The sequence below is a fragment of the Theropithecus gelada genome, chromosome 2, assembly GCF_003255815.1.
Source record: "Theropithecus gelada isolate Dixy chromosome 2, Tgel_1.0, whole genome shotgun sequence".
NCBI lineage: Eukaryota > Metazoa > Chordata > Mammalia > Primates > Cercopithecidae > Theropithecus > Theropithecus gelada.
The window spans coordinates 117,592,480-117,600,648 of NC_037669.1; positions in this window are offsets into that span (position 1 = coordinate 117,592,480).

Below are 8,169 nucleotides of genomic sequence, written 5' to 3' on the forward strand. Positions count from 1 at the left end.
ATATTTTATTGCATCTGTTTGATTCTTCTCTGTTTGCTTCTTTATTAGTCTTGCTATTGTGTATCAATTTTGTTGATTTTTTTCAAAAAACCAGCTCCTGGATTCATTGATTTTTTGAGGGTTTTTTTGTGTCTCTATCTCCTTCAGTTCTGTTCTGATCTTAGTTATTTCTTGCCTTCTGCTAGCTTTTGAATGCATTTGCTCTTGCTTCTCTAGTTCTTTTAATTGTGATGTTAGGATGTCAATTTTAGATCTTTCCTGCTTTCTCTTGTGGGCATTTAGTGCTATAAATTTCCCTCTACACACTGTTTTAAATGTGTCCCAGAGATTCTGGTATGTTGTATCTTTGTTCTCATTGGTTTCAAAGAACATCTTTATTTCTGCCTTCATTTCGTTATGTACCCAGTAGTCATTCAGGAGCAGGTTGTTCTTCTTAGCACCACATCACACTTACTCTAAAATTGACCACGTAGTTTGAAGTAAAGCACTACTCAGCAAATATAAAAGAACAGAAATGATAACAAACTGCCTCTCAGACCACAGTGAAATCAAACTAGAACTCAGGATTAAGAAACTCACTCAAAACCGCTCAACTGCATAGAAACTAGACCAGGAATTTTTTTCAAAAACATAAGCAAAAATAAAAATTTATCTAAGATAGGAGTTGTAACCTTTGAGAAAATGTACTATTTTTCCATATAGTCAGGTATAGCAGAATGATATAAGGAAATTAAATTTCTTCACAATTTAAAATAAATAAATTACCCAGTTTCAGGTAGTATCTTTATAGCAGTGTGAAAACAGAGTAACACAGGTAGTAATAGAAATATGTTGTTTCCAGATACCAAAATCTTTCTACATTTTCATCTTTATCACTCAGTTTATGTTCTCCTGTAAGAGTCAATTCTGTCTCCATCCTTGAACTGGAGCACATGACTTAGTACTAATCCAATCAAGGTATCATATTTGCTTAATTCTTATGATTGAGTGAGAATGTGACCTAAGTGAAGCCAACTAGAAATAATCTCAAGATTTTATAAAAGCTACTGCAAGAGATTTGCATTTTTTACCATTTGGCCTGAAGTTATGAAAAAATGTAAGTAACGGCAGCATAGCAGCCATTTTGTGGTGAAGATGAAACAGCATGCCACAGAATTAAGTCAAAAGTAGTATAATAACAGAGCTAAGTAGTACCAATAAATGGAGAGAACTGGGCCCCAGTGACATTGTGTGAACCCAATATTTCAAGCCAGATCTAAGTGTGATTCAGTTACATTAGACAATACATTCCCTTTTGGCTTAATCAACTTTTTCTTCTCTCTTGCCAACAAAAGAATCCTACCTGATTATGGAGGTACAATGATAGCTCTGTTGATTCTTCCTATTCAGCTTTCTAACTCAGTATAGAAAGTGTGGTATACTCTGAACTGGAATAAAAATAAGTATTTTTTTCAAAGTAAGGATAAAAATAAGAATTATTCATTCAAAACAATCTTCATGAGAAATCTATGAAGACAGAAGATATTCTATATGATGTTTAAGATGATTTTTCTACAGTAGAGTTCTCCTGGAGCAAAATAAAATAACTTATTTTGTGGTAATAAATTAACATTGTGATTTTGCAAAGTCTGTTTGATTCTAACAGTCATGTTCTTTCAATTGCACCACTTGGTTCATGACCAATGAATGGTCTACACCTTGTATGTTTTATGAATAAAATCCCCAGACTAATTCAAAACAATATGCAGAACCTTCTCTGCCTTTTCCCAAATCATTAATCTATTATAGTCATAATATTCAGAGACTTATTATGACCATGTCACTGTCAACTCTCCTCCTTTCAGCTTCACTGAAAAAAAATCTCTTGCTGTTGTCCATCTTAAAAGCAAGATCCTCCAGTTCTGAAAGCTCTGTAACAGAGAGATTCACTTATTCTTCCATTCAAGAAAACTTATTCAGTGCTTATTATGTTCCAGTATTTTGCCGGGTACATAATAACAAAGGTGAATTTAAAGAAGAAGAAGAAAAGACATGCCTTCTGCCAGATGAAGCTAGCAGTCTAACGCAGAGAAAACAAAGTTCTCATTTAAGAAATTTCTCAGCTAGAAAATTTAGACAAAGATTGATTTTCATTACTGAGTAAAAGTAACTCTTAATAATTGATCAGAGGGTAGAGGAGCTGAAGGGACGCCACATCATTTTTAGAATACTTAAATAGCAGAGTGAACCCAATATTTCAAGTCAGATCTAAGTGTCAGATCTATTTTAAAATAAAATAGCAGAGTGGCTTAAAAAACATAATGAACTAAGTAACCTGAAAGAACTTCTAATATAAAAATCTAGATATGTTGGATCTAATATAACAACCATCCTTTAAATTTATAACTGAGCACATAATAAATCAATGCAATTCAAGTAGGAGGAAAAAATAACAAAAACAAACAAACAAAACGTTAGGGGTAAGGGGATAAGGGAGTAAGGAAGATTCTAAAGGTAGCAACCAGAATGGAAGCTAAATTAGCTGATTTCACTAACCAGTAGGCTTAGGTTTAATGGACTTAACAGAGATACGAGAAAATGATTATTTCCTTTTACACGGACAAGAATTTAAGTCACATGATCCAGATAACCTCATAACATAAAGAAATCCCATGTTGGTAAAAATTAATTCTGCCTTTAAAAATATATTTCCAAAAAGAGAGAAAACATCAGAGGATTCTCATAGATAACATCTCAACAAAAATAAACTCACCTTCAAAATTATATAACTCATGAGGAAATAGGCCATTATAAATGAGAACCTACAGAGCCAACAAATAGCCAACATAGACCTCTAAAAATATATAATAAAATTATCAGTTTTATAATAAATAAGTATATTTAAGATGTATAAAGAATTTAAAATATTTTATTATTTTATTTTTAATATTTTAAATTATTTTTAATATATTATTTTAAATTCTTTATTATTGTAACTTATTACCATTGGTAATAGCTTACCATTAAATAATATGTGGCAGAATTGAAGGAAAACAACACAATAGAAATTTCAGAAATCAAATTACCATCCAACTTAAAAATTCAATCAATAGATTAAGCAGAAGAGTAGACGTAGGTAAATAGATAAATAAGCTGGAATGTAGATCTGAAGAGTTTAACTCGAATAAAGAATACAAAATAAAGAGATGGAAAATATAAACAAAAGTGAGAGATCAGGAAAATAGAGTAAGACCCAACATATATCTAAGTGATGTTAAAGTAAAAGTAAATACAAAGAATGGGTAAGAGGCAAAATTAGAAGTGATAATGAGTTAGAATTTTTTCCTAGAAATGATAAGTTATGAATCACCTGTTCAGAAAACACATGACTGGAATAAGCAAAAATAAATAAAAACCTGGACATAGTATGATATACTTGAATATACCAAAGAGAAACAGCAAATCCTAGTAGTGCTAAGTGAAAGATAGATAACCTACAAAAAAAAAAAAAAAAAAAAAGACAGGTAAGCCAAAGGCAAACTTCACAAGATGCAAGAAAAAGAGAAGACCTGAATGATATCTGAAGGTATTGAGTGAAAATAACAATCAACCTAGAGTTTTCTATCTGGTGGAACATCTAAAGAAAATATTTCACAATGATAGAAATTGAATTAGGGCTGAAATTACAAAAATAAAGGTGAGAAAAATGTGGCAATGGTGCATATATACAACAATAAATCGAATGAAAAAGTAATAAAAACATTACTTACTCTAAGACTTACAAAGTTAGATGGAACTAAAAGCTGACACCAGTAACGTATAAGACGGGAAGAAACTAGAAATGAAGTGTTCTATGTTTTTGGTGTGCTATTAGATGCCCTTAAATATGCTGTTTAATTTTAGAGTTTGTTAAGTGTCATATGCATACATGTTAAAATTTTAAGGACAGTCATTAAAAATTATAAAGAAAGTATATAAATTTGAAAACCTGTAAGGTAGGAAAATGAAATGAAAACAAAATAAAACTTGAAATATCAAAAGATAGAATAGAAAAGCAACTCACAGAAAGAGTAGGACAAATAGAAGACTCACAATGTATCAGGGTTGACAGTATGTACAGAAACTGCAATAAAGGATTTTTAAAATAAAATTGCGTAGAAGATGTACACACAAAATTGTAAAATTCGATGGAAGGTAGAATGCGATTAAGATGTTGAATATCATATACAAGAAAATTACTGGAAAAAGTAAGCTGGTGTGACTTTAAAGATGTCTTACAAAATGGATTATGAGGTCAAAAGCATTTGCATAAAGATATTTACTTCATAATCTTAAAAGGTGCATTTCCCCAAGAATCTATTACAATTCTAAATATGTATGTACTTGATAGTATCTCTCACAACTATTAATGCAAAACTTGATCAAATTTTACAGAAGCCAAATCCACAAATCATTTGTGAAAGTTCAATACACATTTTTTTTTGTTAACTGAGAGCTCAGCTATTTTATGAATATATATAAAATCAATAAAGATTTGAACAAATTAACAAGCTTGCTCTATTAGTCTGTTCAGGCTGCTATAACATAATACCACAGACTAGGTGGCTTAAAAAACAGAAATTTATTTCTCAAAAACTGCAGGCTGAGAAGTCCAAGATCAAAGCGTCAGAAAGATAAGTTTTATTCTGAGGCCTCCTCTTGACTTTTAGGCTGCTGCCACCTTGCTGTGCTCACATGACTTTTTTTTGTTTTAAAATAACATGTTTTAGCATTACTCATCATGCAAAAGGAAATTAGGAAAGATTGGAACTTGAAAGAGAATGAAAATATGGGCCTTCTGTGTAATATGATATGGATATCTCCTACGAAACCTTGATTCTGCAAAACTCCCCACTGAAAATAAGAGGGTATATTGGAAGGATAGGTCTGGAGTACAACACCTAAAATCTACACAACTTTGTAACTAGAGCACTACTAAAAATAATAACAATCCCAGTAAAACAATAGCATAATTAAAAATACATGTTTACTCTTTAATAAATTAACACTATAGTAAATATAAAACTTTATTTTCTAAAATCTCCCCGAACATAAGGTTAGGTTAGAAAGCTTAGAGCGTGCTGAATTACAGGAAGGGTGAAATGCACAAAAATAAGAGGAAAAATAAACCACAATAGCAATTTCATGAGAAAGCACATGACTAAATTAAGCCGAAGAGAAGGCCACGGAATGAATAAATATCATTTACAGCACAGTGTTCACCCACAGCTGGCAGTATCCAGCATTATTAGTCCACATTCTATTCTAGTGCACTTTCCATTTTACTGCTATTACTTTTGGTAAGATGTAATATTAACATGTTGGTTTTCTTAAAAAATGTATGAACCAAAACAACATAGGCATTATGTAATCATTATTCTCTTATTGACCAATCTTGTATGAGCTAATTCTTGTTACAGAACACTAACATTAGCAGAAGTCTTACCATATATAACAATTTACTACTAGACAGGAATTAATAGCCTTAAATGTTTTTATTAGAAAACACACTGAAACTTAGTTGGTATTTATATAGGCTGAATCTAATCAGGAGAAAGAAATCAGGGGAAGTTTGAAATCATTTTGACATAAAGAATTATTGATTATGATAGAAGAGTTGCCATAATGATAGACAGAGAACTCTAGTGGAAATTGATCCAAGACCTGAGACAGAGTGTCCAAGGAAAGATAAATTTGAGAAGATCGTTCAAACCTGGTAGAGGAAAATATGGTTGTGGTTCAGTTAGTTAAGGAAAGAGTTTGCTGAATTGCTAAACCAAAGCTGGTCCTCAGTGGCTAGACAAGCAGGAGCAACTCTCTGGAGTGCAGAGAAGTTAAAGCTGTGGGCAGATACCAGATAGAATTGAGGCATCACTGGGAATATGAAGAATAGTGCTGTGTTTGTATCAGGATGAAAATAAACCTTCAAGACACAAACAAGCTAGAATGACAAATAGGCACTGAGAAGCATTAGGGAAGAGTGGGGTTTGGGGCAGTACTGAAGTGAAGAGTGAGTGAGTAGGGAGACTAGAGAGTGGAGGGAAGGAGGAAGTCACTGCAATGGTTGCTAGTGAAACCAGGAGCTGGAGAAGCCTTCCTCTACAGGAACCTAGCGTTCTTCCTTTGTACAGTATGGGCCGAGTGATTCTGGGACAGCTTCTAGGAATGAAGATTGGGAAGCAATCCCATTAAATGGCCAATCCACTGGGGCCCCAAGCTTGGTGCATGTGAGACTGAGGGGAGGATGCAGGGAGTAGGGATCTCGACCAAAGCTCTAGCCCATGCTATGTAAGACTTTGGACTGTGTTGCTGCTGCTTAAGTCAATGGCTGCAAAAAGCACACAGTAGCCAAACACTGTATAAAGCTGATCCCTATTAGCACCTAGCACTGAAGATTCTGTGCAGGCCACGTAGTGGATAAAAAGGCATATTCTATAGGAGTCGATGAGCAACCCTCTCCAGAAGCAGGAAGAAAAATCTTTCTCCTTCAATGTCCCTTAAGATGTCTCAGTAGGCAAAAAAGAAATATTTATAAGGCCAACTCCTTTTCTCTGTTTTTAAAGTGTGAATTTGGAGCTTAGAGGCAATAAATCAAAGACCATCACAGTATTCATCTTGGGAAGCTAGAAAAAGATAAATAAATCCAAAGAACATTGAAAGAAGACAATAATGAAGAAAAAAGGCAAATTCAAAGAAATGAAAAAAACAAGAAAAGAATCAATAAACCTAAAACACTGGTTTTTGAAAAAACAACTAAAAGGAGCAAAGTTATTTTGGGATTGATCAAGAAAAATGTAATAAAAACCCATAATAAATTTAAGAACTATAAAGGTAGAATTATAGCAAAGACATACAAATAAAATAACACTATAAAATACATTTACGCCACAACATTTGAAAACTTAAAGAAATAAATTATTTTTTAGAAAAATATAACTTACCAAAAGTAACTTAAGAAGAAAGAGAAAATTCCTAAAACCAACTATGATCATTAAAGAGATTATTCAGTAAATAAAAATCTACTTTCCAACCCACAAAAACAGAAAGAAAAGTAACAAAAAGACAAACCCACATAGTTTTACTGGCAACTTATTCCAAATTTCAAAAAAAAAAAGTAAAAGAAAGAAAAAATCTCAAGTAATTGTATAAGATTAATATAAGTTTAAGTCAAAGTCAGAGAATGACAGTATAAGAAACAATTATAAGTTAATTTCACTTTGATACAGAGTAAGGCCAGACTAGAAAAGTTTGATCTAAATTCAAATGCTGCCAAGAATGATGACTGAAATCGAATTCATGGTGACCTTCATTTCAAATTTATGTTAAAGCAGTAAACAACTAAAACGCAAAAAATATAAAGACTGAGAAAGTGGATACAGCTTTGTACTTCCTGCTTAGTCCCTCAGAGAGGTGCTTGTTAAGCTTGGTTTTCAACGCAGAGAGGGCAGAGTAAGAAACTCACCACATCAGAGGAGCCCAAGCCACTGGCATACTTCTATTTCTGCATTAGGAAAAAAGAGAAGTCACACTATCCTTTAAAGGTCTATCTATAATTGTATAATACAATTCTTTTCTATAGTACAATGACACAATTTTGTGCCATTACTGCATTGTGTTTCTTAATGCATTTTTGCACCCACAGTAGGCATGAACACAGCCTACTACAAATCGACAAAGTCTAAAGATGCATATCTACAAATTGAAATCTGCAATGTATTTGATAAGTAAATCATGACCAGATTTGATATATTGTAGGAGTGCAATATAAAAAGCTCTAATACTGTAAAACATTACATTAATAGAGTAAAGAAGAAAGAGCATAATTTTGGTACATGCAGAAATAACCACATCTATACAATCAACTCCAACTTAAGAGTCATAAAAGATTCCTTAGCAAACTAGAAATAGGAGAGATTTTTCTTAACTCAAACATAATGAATTATGGAGGCTTTATGGTTTGGTAAATCTAACATTCATTTCCAATCCCTTTCCCAATACTTTTTTTCATTATGTAGTTGAAAAGCTTATGGCTTACTTTCCCAACTTTTCTTGTAGAGTACTGCTCTGGGTAGCGGGATCTCCAGCAGCCATTTGGGGAACATTAAGAAAGGCCTATATATAGACTTATTTCACATGAGAAAAGTAAGCTTC